At 38.7% G+C, this 13249-nt stretch overlaps 1 pseudogene; it reads right to left on the bottom strand.

The window, feature by feature from the left end:
- The window catches only part of LOC137209161 (cathepsin Z pseudogene), a 31687-nt pseudogene extending 19040 nt beyond the window's left edge, over positions 1-12647 (bottom strand).
- Positions 12648-13249: the final 602 nt, after the last annotated feature.

Raw genomic sequence — 13249 nt, forward strand, 5'->3', positions numbered from 1 at the left:
TAAAAAATGAGGGAGACCCAAGTCATTTCCAGTTGGAAGATGTCACATAAAATTGGCATTTCCGGGCTTCACTGGTGGTGCAGTGGTTGAGAATCTGTCTGCTAATGCAGGGGACACGGGTTCGAGCCCTGGTCTGGGAAGATCCCACATGCCGCGGAGCAACTAGGCCCGTGAACCACAACTACTGAGCCTGCGCGTCTGGAGCCTGTGCTCCGCAGCAAGAGAGGCCACGACAGTGAGAGGCCTGCGCCCTGCGATGAAGAGTGGCCCTCGCTTGCCACAACTAGAGAAAGCCCTCGCACAGAAACGAAGACCCAACACAGCCAAAAATAAATTAAAAAAAAAAAATTGGCATTTCCATCATCTCTCAAAAACCACCCAACAAAAAACAAAGGAAAGGAGAAACTGAAATAAAAATCTCATCTTAAAAAAAAAACACCTGTTTTCAATTTAACCACAAAATAGGTGGAAGGGGTACAAAAGCAGTGGAGTTTGAGCAAAGACATGAAAGGAAGCTGAGAGAGGGCACCCAAGGCTACATATCTCAGAAAGAGCTTAATAGTGCAACCAATGAGATGCACGTACTGAGGTGAAAAATCAATAGCTCCGTTTGTACAACAATGGAAGTAAGGTGGTGTTATGGGTTGAATTGTGTCTCTCCAAAAGATGCGTTGAATTCCTAACCTCAGGTACCTATGAATGTGACCTTATTTGGAAATAGAGTTTGAAGACATAATCAAGGTAAAATGAGGTCATACTAGATTAGAGTGCGCCCTAATGCAATGACTGGTGTCTTTATAAGACAGAAGTTCGGACACAGAGACACAGAGAGGAAAAAGCCACGTGAAGGTGAAGACAGAGATCGGAGTGATGCATTTACCAGCCAAGAAACACCAGGGTTGCTGGCAGCCACCAGGAGCTAGTATGGAGGCATGGGATGGATTCTCCCTCAGAGCCTCTAGAAGGAGCCAACCCTGCCAACACCTTGATTTCGAACTTCTAGCCTCCAGAACTGTGACACAATACATTTATGTTGTTTTAAGCCACCTGATCTGTAGTACTTTGTTATGGGAACTCTAGCTGTCTAATACAGATGGGTAGGCTGGTAGAGTGAGTTTCCCTGGACCTAGTTGTTTTTTTTTAACTATTATTTTTATTTATTTATTGGCTGCACCCTGTGGCATGTGGGATCTTAGTTCCCTGACCAGGGATTGAACCCATGTCCCCTGCAGTGGAAGCACAGAGTCCCAACCACTGGACCATCAGGGAAGTCCCAACCTAGTTTGGTTTTGAGTAGCAGAGAAGGTCGAACTAAACTAGAATCCCACAAACAAGCCATATTCGCAGGAAGTCATATGTTCATAAGGAGAGAAAAGAGACTATACTGTGAACAGCTCTGCACTGCCTATCTTCACTGGCTGGGGAGGAGAAAAGGCTAAAATATCTCACATGCAAAACCCTGGGTCAAAAGAAAAATTCTCCATGATATAGAAGGTGTCCTTGGCCTCTTCACAAATAAATAAATATTTATGTATTTATTTATTTGTGAATAAATAAATTTATTTATTTCCTATAAATAAATATTTAATGTAGGAAAAATTCTCCTCACTCAAAGACAAGGAATGAAAAAGGAACCAACAAAGATATAAGGGAAAAAATGAAAAATGAACAGAAAAAAAAATGCTGATGAATAGTCACCATGAAAATGGTACCTCAGAGCAGATGAAAATTCTGAATACATATTTTGCCTTAAATTTTTAAAAAATGTAATGGAGCAGTTGTTTTCAGAAAGCAAGCATGAAATAAAGAAACAACACTCAGAGAAGTGGGAGGTGAGATGACTGAAGGAGCTGAAACATAAGCTGACACAGCTCAGGAAAGAAGTGAATGAAAAAGAAAAAATAAAACCATGGTAGAAATGTAATCAAAACCGGAAACAGGGTAAGGGTAAAAAGATACAGTATGGAACATAGCGGTCAGAAATGTGAAAAAGGTACAAATTGAAATGTAAACAAAGATCAAAATGTTCAGAGAGAACTTTATAAATATCAGAGCAGGAGTAGGCATTCAGTATTCACAAAATAAAAGGACCTGAGGACAACAACATGAATAATGGAAGAGAACAGACAGTTAAAGATATATTTCAAGAAAACTTTCCTGTAAGAAAAGAAGACGAATTTACAAATTGAAATTGCATAGCATATCCCACAAAAATCTTGACTCAGAATGTTTACCAAACTTTGAAATTTAAAGATTTTAAAATAAATATTATTTGATCAGCCAAGGGGGTTGGGGGTTAAAGGGAGGAATCAAGACATTTATAAGGGAGAAAAATCAAATTAGCCCCAGATTTCTCTGTGACAACGTTTAATATTAGAGAGTGTAGTGATACCTGGAAATTTCTCCCAGAAGGAAAGTATATATTCCAAACTGTCATTCACTTCTAAAGGCGGTAAGCAGTTTTGAATACGCAGACACTCAGGAAATACTGTTTCCAAGAGCTCTTTCTGAAGAAACTATCAGAGGACAAATTTCAGTCAACCAAGACATAAACGGAAAAACTGCAGGAAAGAACCGCCTGTGAGCCCTAAATCTATTTAGTTGTGGAACTAGAACTAAAACAAAAGTGGGAATTATGATTATAGAACCGAATGTAAATGCTAAAAACTCTGCCAAAGGGGAAACAATGTGAATAAAAAAGTTGAGAGGGAAATGGAAAAAGGTAGGAGGTAAAGAATATTAATTTCTCCATTTTTTCTAGCTGAGGGCCACAAAATTTCTTTAAACTGAGAAATCAATTAATGAGAATATAGGAATAATTGTTACCCCAAAAAATGATATAATCTTTTTATAATAATATAATATAGATAATAGATAATTTAACTAAAATTAGGTGGAAAGGGAAGGGAGATAAAGAGGATGTACAGTATAATAATCTTATCAGTGTTCACAGTAGAGAATTAACAGATATTGACTAAAGAAATAGAAGATTAAGGATAGTATTAATCATCCTTAATAGAAAACTCTTGAATCAAAAAGGAAATAAAAATTGACATTTCAGAATACCTGAAATATAGCAATAATAAAAATACTACTAATCAGATCTTAGAGGTACAACTAAAACAGTGGTCCCAGGGAATCTCATAGTCTTTGATAACAGTTATGCCTAAATGAAAAGGAAAGAAAAAACAAAAACTTTAAACTCTGACAACTCAATATGTTAGGTTTATTTATTTTTGTTTGTTTCTTTTCTGAGGAAAACAGAATTAAGCAATAAAGATAAAAGTAGAGATTAGTGAATTAAAAAATGCAGTATCACCTCTTGATTAAAAACTCTCCCTAGAATAGGAATAGATGAATACTTCCTTAGTGTGACAAAAATGATTTCTCTCCTGGGACTTCCCTGGTGGCACAGTGGTTGAGAGTCCACCTGTCAATGCAGGGGACACGGGTTCAATCCCTGGTCCGGGGGGATCCCACATGCCACGGAGCAGCTAAGCCCGTGCGCCACAACCACTGAGCCTGCGCTCTGGAGCACGCGAGCCACAACTACTGAAGCCCGCGCACCTAGAGCCCACGCTCCGCAACCGGAGAGGCCACTGCAATGAGAAGCCCGAGCACCGAAACAAAGAGTAGCCCCGCTCGCCACAACTAGAGAAAGCCCGCACACAGCAGCGGAGACCCAACACAGCCAAAAATAGATAAATAAAATAAAAAAAAATTTTTTAAAATGATCTCTCTCCCAATCTCAAAGCTGCATAGTGGGAACATGCTGGCTCTTCTCCCCACTCAGGGTCTTTACACTAGCTGAGTCCTCCTTAAACTCTTTGCTCCCACATCTCCCCAAGGCTGATTCCTCCTCCATGTTTGGGTCTTAGTTCAAATGGTACCTCCTCTGAAGGCCTCCCATGAAAATTCAGTGGAAGCATTCAGTGGAAGCCCCTGCATTTTTTAAAATTATAGACAACAGTACACTTCCCCCTAAATACTTCCTCCTTATTATTAACTAGAATTCAGTATTTGTTTATAGTTTTTATGTAAAATTTGTATACAACGAATACACACTTTAACGTTTGCTGAGTTTCAACAAACGCATATATTTACTGAGTTTTAACAAGTGCATACACCTGTGTAACCCAACCTCTATCAAAATATAGAATATTGGGCTTCCCTGGTGGCGCAGTGGTTGAGAGTCCGCCTGCCGATGCCGGGGACACGGGTTCGTGCTCCGGTCCGGGAAGATCCCACATGCTACGGAGCGGCTGGGCCCGTGAGCCATGGCCGCTGAGCCTGCACGTCCGGAGCCTGTGCTCCGCAACGGGAGAGGCCACAACAGTGAGAGGCCCGAGTACCGAAAAAAAAAAAAAAAAAAATATATATATATATATATATATAGAACATTAATATTACCCCCAAAAGTTCCCTCATGCCCCATCCCAGTTAATCCACACTTCCATGCCCTTAGAAGCTATAAATATTCTGACTTTTTCCACCATAGATTAGTTTTGCTTGTTCTAGAATTTCACATAAATGGAATCATAAAGTATGTACTCTTTTGTGTATGGTGTCTTTTGCTCAGCATAATGTTTTTGAGATTCATCCATGTTGTTTTATATATCAGTGATTTATTTTATATTGCTGAGTTGCATTCTGCTAATACCACAGTGTATTATTCCATTCTCATATTAATGGATATATAGGCTATTTCCATTATAGATAAAGCTGCTCTGAACATTTTATTAATATGTTTTCATTTTTCTGGGACCCAAGTAGCTATGTTTAGTTTTATAAGAAACTGCCAGACCTTTTCCAAAAAGGCTGTACATTCCCACCCACAATAGTTGAGCATTGCAGTTGCTCCACATCACCACCACCATTTGGTATTGTCAATTATTTTAGTTATAGCCTTTTGGTGGGTGTGTAAGCAATTTTATTTTTTAATTAAAATATTCTTCCTATTCCAAAAAGTATTTGCAGGTGACTAAAATCCATTTAAGATGAAAAAGCAAACACAAAAATCAGAGTGAAGAAAGAACAAGCATTCATAGGTATGATGAATCCAGGAAGTATTAGTACAAAGAAATAAATGCATGAAGTAAGTGCTTTGTAATTATTGAAGGTGGTTCACTTCATCAGACTCTGAGCATCTTAGTGGCCAAAACAAAGAGGAAAACATGACCAGTTACAGGATTTATGCTGTCCTTATGGTAAAAACTCATTAGCTGTTCAGGACAAGGAGTTTTTCCTGATACTGGGCATAAGGAATCTCTCCTGCAGTTTCTCACATAGAAGACCCTGAGTGATTCTGTAGTACATACTCTCAACTGTGTGTTCTATGATAAATATACATTGTGTATCAAATTACCCTTTTAAATATAACATCCTTCAATGCAATCCAAAGGCATATAAGAGGTTATGACTCCAGAACAACCCCAAGAAATGAAGTGCAGCAGAGACTGTGAGCATTACCTCTCATACTAGAACTGAGATCATGCAAATCACCTTTTCTATTTTTTTTCCTCTGTCTCATAGTCTCTGTCTTATCTGAATTCATCCCTTTAATTCAAAGAATTGATGCATATTAAATTAATTTCAAATTATTCATATTTATTTATTGAAACATTATACTCTTATCTTTTCCCAAAAAATTATGTGTAATATTTCCTTTGCTTATGCATTTTCACAGATGATCCTACGACCTCCCCAAGTAGATTATAAATTCCCAAGGGCAATGGCCATTTTTATATTGCAGTCAACAGTAAATGTTGACTAAGATATTACTGGTAGAGAAGAAAATATGACATAAATATAAGCATTATGCAGTCATTCATGTGCAGCGTAATATTTACATTAAAATAGAAAATGTTTTTTATCATGCTAGGATAATACTAAAACACATGTAGAATACCATAAATCTGGTATAGTAGAAACCTAAACATAAAACTGTTTAGAAGTCAGCATTATTTTGTATATCCAATTATCTTTTTAGTTCTTTCCAAGTTAGGCCTTTAATAACTTTGCTCTCAAAAATTCTGAGAGGGAAGTGTTTTTATTTGAAAAAATTTTTCTTAATTGATTATAAGTATGCATGATACTTAAGGCACTCCTTCAGTATTAAATATTATCACCACCTTACTATGATGACAAAAGCTACTGGTGGCAAACACTGCATGCTGGCTGGCCAGCCAACATTTCCAACACCCTTCTCCCTTGCCTGCCTCTACTGAAGAAGGCATAAAAGTTAAAAACTCAATTTCCTAGTTGTCTTGGCAGCATGGTGTGCTCACATGACACAGTTTGACCAATAGGACACAGGTAAAAGTGTGCTGTATCTTTTTTTTAATTGAAGTATAGTTGATTTACAATATCGTGTTAGTTTCAGGTGTACAAAACAGTGATTCAGTAATTTTTGCAGATTATATTCCATTATACGTTATTACAAGATACAATTGTAATTGTATACAATTATGCAATTGTAATAGATACAATTATACAAGGTATAATTCCCTGTGCTATGCAGTATATCCTTTTTGCTTCTCTATTTTATATATAATAGTTTGTATCTATTAATCCCATACCCCTAATTTGTTCCTCCCCCATTTCCTCTCCCCTTTGGTAATCACAAGTTTGTTTTCTATGTCTGTGTCTGTTTTGTACATACATTCATTTACATCATTTTTTAGATTCCACATATAAGTGAATAGTATTTGTCTTTCTCTGACTTATTTCACTAAGCATGGTATACTCTAGGTCCATCCACATTGCTGCAAATGGCATTATTTCATTCTTTTTCATGGCTGAGTAATATTCCATTATATATATATATATATATATATATATATATATATATATATATATATATATATATGTCACATTTTCTTAATCCAGTCGTCTGTTGGTGAGCACTTGGGTTGCTTCTATGTCTTGGCTATTGTAAATAGTGCTGCTTTGATCATTGGGATTCATGTATCTTTTCAAATTAGTGTTTTTGTTCTTTCTGGATATATGCCCAGGAGTAGAATTGCTGGACCATATGGTAGTTCTATTTTTAGTTTTTTAAGGAACCTCTATACTGTTTTCCATAATGGCTGTGCCAGTTTACATTCCCATCAAAAATGTGCCCTTTTCTCCTCACCCTCTTTGACATTTGTCATTTGTAGACTTTTTGATGGTAGACATCCCGACAGCTGTAAGGTGATATCTCATTGCGGTTTCTTTCTTTCTTCCTTCCTTCCTTTCTTCCTCCCTTCCTTCCTTTCTTCCTCCCTCCCTCCCTTCCTTCCTTCCTTCCTCTCTCTCTCTTCCTCTCTCCCTCTCTCTCCCTCTCTCTCTCTCTCTCTCTCTTTTGGCTGTGTTGGGTCTTCGTTGCTGCATGCAGGCTTTCTCCAGTTGCAGCTAGAGAGGGCTACTCTTTGTTGTGGTGCGCGGGCTTCTTGTTGCAGTGGCTTCTCTTGCTGTGAAGCATGGACTCCAGGCATGTGGGCTTCAGTAGTTGTGGCGCATGGGCTCAGTAGCTGTGGCTCGCGGGCTCTAGAGCGCAGGCTCAGTAGCTGTGGCGCATGGGATTAGTTACTCCACGGCATGTGGGATCTTCCTGGACCAGGACTCGAACCCGTGTACCCTGCATTGGCAGGCGGATTCTTAACTACTGCGCCACCAGGGAAGTCCCTCATTGTGGTTTCGATTTGCATTTCTCTAATAATTAGTGATGTTGAGCACCTTTTCATGTGCCTGTTTGCCATCTGTATGTCATCTTTGGAAAAATGTCTATTCAAGTCTTCTGCCCCTTTTTTGATTGCATTATTTGTTTTTTTTTTTTGATATTGAGTTGTATGTGCTCTTTGTATATTTTGAATGTTAACCCCTTGTTGGTCACATCATTTGCAAATATATGAACCCATTCCTTGGGTTGTCTTTTCATTTTGTTGATGGTTTCCTTTTCTGTGCAAAAGTTTTAAGTTTGATTAGGTCCCATTTCTTTATTTTTGCTCTTATTTCTTTTGTCTTAGGAGACTGACCCAAGAAAATATTGCTATGATTTATGTCAGAGTGTTCCATCTATGTTCTCTTCTAGGAGTTTTATGGTTTCAGGTCTTACATTTAGGTCTATAAACCATTTTGAGTTTATTTTCATATATGGTGTGAGGGAATGCAGTGTGCTGAACTTCCTATTTTTCCTCCCCCACTTTCCATTCTAGTACCTAAAAGTAACACTTGGCAGTACCAGAGCCACATTTTAACCATAGGACAAAGGTTCATAACTAGGGATGGGAGACTGGCAAGATGAAAAAGAGCTCGGATCCATGATAACATACCTGAATCTCCATATTACCTATGATTTCCTACTGTGGTGGCCAGGTTGATCCCCAGTGACCCTCAGCTCCTGGTATTCATACCTTTGAGTAGTACCTTCCCACAATGAATCAGGGCTGGCCTGTGTGATCAGTAGAATAGAGCAGAAGTGATACTGTTTGACTTCTGATGCTGGATCATAAAAGGCCTCGCAGCTTCCGCTTTGCTCTCTTGGATTGCTCACTCTGGGAAAAGCTAGCAGCCATCCTTTGAAAACATTTAAGGAGCTTTGTGGAGAGGCCCATGTGGAGAGAAAACGAGGATTCCTGCCAACAGCCAGCACCAATTTACCAATCATGAAAGTGAGCCACCTTGGAAGTATATCCTCCAGCACCAGTCAAGCCATCAGATGACTACAACCATGAGAGCTGACAGTTATCTCATCAAAGACCTTAAGACAGAATTACCTAGCCAAGCTAGTCCTGAATTCTTGAACTATAGAAATCATGAGCAAGAATAAATTATTATTGTTAACTTGTGGTTTTCTCAGGGTATATGCCCAGTAGTGAGATTGTTGGGTCATATGGTAGTTCTATTTTTAGTTTTTTAAGGGACCTCCATACTGTTCTCCACAGTGGCTGTATCAATTTACACTCCCACCAACAGTGCAAGAGGGCTCCCTTTTCTCCACACCCTCTCCAGCATTTATTGTTTGTAGATTTTTTGATGATGTGAGGTGATACCTCATTGTAGTTTTGATTTGCCTTTCTCTAATGATTAGTGATGTTGACCATCTTTTCATGTGTTTGTTGGCAATCTGTATATCTTCTTTGGAGAAATGTCTATTTAGGTTTTCTGCCCATTTTTTTCTTTAAATTTATTTTATTTATTTTGGCTGCACTGGGTCTTTGTTGCTGCACCTGGGCTTTTCTCTAGTTGAGGCGAGCAGGGGCTACTCTTTGCTGCGGTGAACTGGCTTCTCATTGCAGGGGCTTCTCTTGTAGAGAAGCACGGGCTCTAGGTGCACTTGTTCTAGAATGCAGGCTCAGTAGTGGTGGCGCACAGACTTAGTTGTTCTGCGGCATGTGGGATCTTCCCAGACTAGGGTTCAAACCTGTGTCCCCTGCATTGGCAGGCAGATTCTTTTTTTTTCTTTCATATTCTCTATTTATTTTTGGTTGTGTTGGGTCTTCGTTGCTGCGCACAGACTTTCTCTAGTTGTGGAGAGCAGGGCTACTCTTTGTTGAGGTGCATGGGCTTCTCATTGTGGTGGCTTCTCTTGTTGTGGAACATGGGCTCTAGTTACGCGGGCTTCAGTAGTTGTAGCATGTGGTTTCTAGAACACAGGCTCAGTAGTTGTGGCACATGGACTTAGTTGTTCCGCGCATGTGGGATCTTCCCAGACCAGGGATCGAACCAGTGTCCCCTGCATTGGCAGGTGGATTCTTAACCACTGCACCACCAGGGAAGCCCTTCTGCCCATTTTTGGATTGGGTTGTTGTTTTTTTTTGATATTGAGCTGTATGAACTGCTTGTATATTTTGGAGATTAATCCTTTGTCCATTGCTTTGTTTGCAAATACTTTCTCCCATTCTGAGGGTTGTCTTTTCATCTTGTTTATGGTTTCCTTTGCTGTGTAAAAGCTTTTAAATTTCATTAGGTCCCATTTGTTTATTTTTGTTTTTATTTCCATTTCTCTAAGAGGTGGGTCAAAAAATATCTTACAATAGCCAGGACATGGAAGCAACCTAAGTGTCCATCGAAAGATGAATGGATAAAGGAGATGTGGCACATATATACAATGGAATATTACTCAGCCATAAAAAGAAATGAAATTGAGTTATTTGTAGTGAGGAGGATGGACCTAGAGTCTGTCATACAGAGTGAAGTCAGTCAGACAGAGAAAAACAAATACCATATGCTAACACATATATATGGAATCTAAGAAAAAAAATGGTTCTGAAGAACCTAGGGGCAGGACAGGAATAAAGATGCAGACGTAGAGAACGGAATTGAGGAAACAGGGAGGGGGAAGGGTAAGCTGAGACGAAGTGAGAGAGTGTCATTGACATATATACACTACCAAATGTAAAATAGATAGCTAGTGAAAAGCAGCCACATAGCACAGGGAGATCAGCTTGGTGCTTTGTGACCACCTAGAGGGGTGGGATAGGGAGGGTGGGAGGGAGACGCAAGGGGGAGGGGATATGGGGATATATGTATAGGTATAGCTGATTCACTTTGTTATACAGCTGAAACTAACACAACAATGTAAGGCAGTTATACTCCAATAAAGATGTTAAATATATATATATATATATTATTGTTTAATCCATGAAGTTTTAGGGATGATTTGTTATGCAGCATTAAGTAACAAATATATCACAATTCTTGTTATGTAAGATGAGTTTAAGCCAATGTTACTTGGGTAACTTTTTATTTATAGCCGAACAATCTAAGTGATAAACTACTCTTGGAAATTTGGGACGTGGGGAAACAACTATAAAAGTTTCTTGTATGCTAATCCATCCTATAAACCGTATTCAAAGCAATATCAAACATCCTATAAACTGTATTCAAAGCAGTACCACTTTACGGAACAGAATGGGAAAAAATGATCCTCATCTCAAGAAACTTAAACACTAGCCCCAACTCTATCATTTGCCTATGACATTGGGCAAATCAATTGGAGATGCTCTTCTTCATTTGAATGATGAGGAAACTGGACTAGATGATTTCCATAGCTCCCTTTAACTCCTAAATTCTGACTCTGAGCTATAAGAGTTCATTGGTGCTGTTTTTCAGGGCTCTTGATAACCTTTAAAGAGAAAATTTTGCCTATCAAGTTAGTGTAATAATAATCAATTCTGGGGAAAATGCAAGGTTATTGGCACTAACATACTATTTTGGGGAAAATAAATTGGTTTAATCCTCTTAGAAAGCAATTTGGTATTATGTCAGTGGTCTTTTGTTTTTAAGTCAGTATTCTAACAGAAAAGAATGACATTGTAATCTTAAAAGTAGAACACATAGTATCCTTACAAATTATGTTTAAGAGTTTATAACATGGGGAAATATATTTTCATACTAAGAAAAAATTGAAAACCACTAGAAATATCTATTTTAGTAGTTTTCTTTGGGTGGTGAAACTAGAGATTATTTTCCTCTCTGCCTCCCATTGTTTTTGTATTTTCCAAGTTTTTCATCCATGGCTCACTTTCATAATTTTAAAGCCTTAATGAGAGACTAGAGAAGGTACAATTCAAAGAGGAAAATTAGAAAGAATGAAAAAAATTAAGAAAAAAAGGCAAGAGGGTGACTTTGGGTACATTAAATAAGCCAGGATCTACTGTGAGTAGGTTGGCAGTTGATCAAGAGCAGATGTTGGCAGTAAGACAGGCTAGTGAAAGAAGAAGCAGTTTGATGAGGCTATGACTTGGAAAATTGGATTAGGAAATAATCGAACACATATGGCACAAACCCAAGAGGAATAGAGGATTAGGAATATGGCAAATCTCAGGAGTCAAGGCCATAGGAAGTGAAAAGTGAAACACAGAACAGAATATATGGACATAGTGATCACCTAAATAACAGGTGGAATAGAACGACTAAGTAAACATTCAGTGTAGGTGTTGCTGTAATATGCATATTTAAGTGAACCAAGAGACCACAAAATCACACACAAAAAAGCAAGGATTTTTTTTTTACATATAGTGGCGTGTAAGCACTAGGTTACAAACGATTGGGCATTATTTGGAGCATAGCTGTTGTTAGTTTTGCCTCTAGATTGCTATATAATAATGTCACTTCTGTGGTTGGTGAGCATAAGAAGAGATTGGACACCACGTTTGGTACTCGCTTTCATTTTCTGGGAGCTGAGATTAGCCAGGAGACCAACAGTGAGCATGGACAATAACATCCCCAGAAAGTGTGTATGATTTCAAAACATGAGGGAGGGGCTGTGTCAACTTGTTGAAGGCCTAGGAAGGAACTTCTCTTTGGGATTTTTAGATTCAGACGTTTTCCCTCTGTATGTCTCCTCACCAAATTGAAATTAATTCATACTTCAGTACAGAAACCTATAGGTTGAGTATCTGTAAGAAAAGAGGACAGTACTTATAAGAGTTGTTTTGAAACTACAAATCAAAGCAACAGAGAAAAGTTCTGCTTTAGCTTTAGCTTTAGCTCTCTGGACTGGATGTAACCTGGAGACAAAACTAAGCCAAAACAAACATATCATTAGCTTAACATGCCAGCGTACTTCCTTACACCAGTGCAGTGCTCTATAACATGGTAAGTGCACGGTTCTTGCTAATCTCACCGACGGATCCTCCGTTTGTTGTTTTCGTCCCCATCCTCTAAGTATGGGCATTCTGTTTGGATTGGTCCTTGGTGCCCCATCCTACACTTTCTCCTGGGGACAACTTATCCACATCCATGGCAATGCACCGAACGCGTATTGAGCACCAACTATACTATACACCAGGACACACCAAGAACACATTGTCCATGACCCAGAGAAAAACACTTGAATAACAACGATATAATGTTGTAAGTGCTCCACTAAAGGTTAATGCGAATCATGGGAGCAGAAGGAAGGGCGTGACTGACCTCTGAGAAGTTTTCACAGAAGGAGATATTGTTAAAGAATGACCAAAATGTTCAAAGGTGGTTATGAGAATTTCAAGCTAAGAAGACAATGAGTGCAAAGACACAGCATAGCATGTTTGGAAAAGGACAAGAAGTTTGGTGTGAAGAACTTAGGGGAGCTCGAGGAGGTAGAAGGAAGTGAGGCTGGAGATAAAGCGAGTGCTGTGGAGAGTTCTTCTAAGCCCTGGTAATAAGTTTCAATTTTATTCATTACGTATTGAAAGCCATTAAAAGGGGTTAAGCAAGAAAGAGACAAGGTCATATTTGTATTTTAAAACAATCCCTTTGGTAGCAATCTTGATGTTCC

This window comes from Pseudorca crassidens, chromosome 1 (genome assembly GCF_039906515.1).
Source record: "Pseudorca crassidens isolate mPseCra1 chromosome 1, mPseCra1.hap1, whole genome shotgun sequence".
NCBI classification, from domain to species: Eukaryota; Metazoa; Chordata; class Mammalia; order Artiodactyla; family Delphinidae; genus Pseudorca; species Pseudorca crassidens.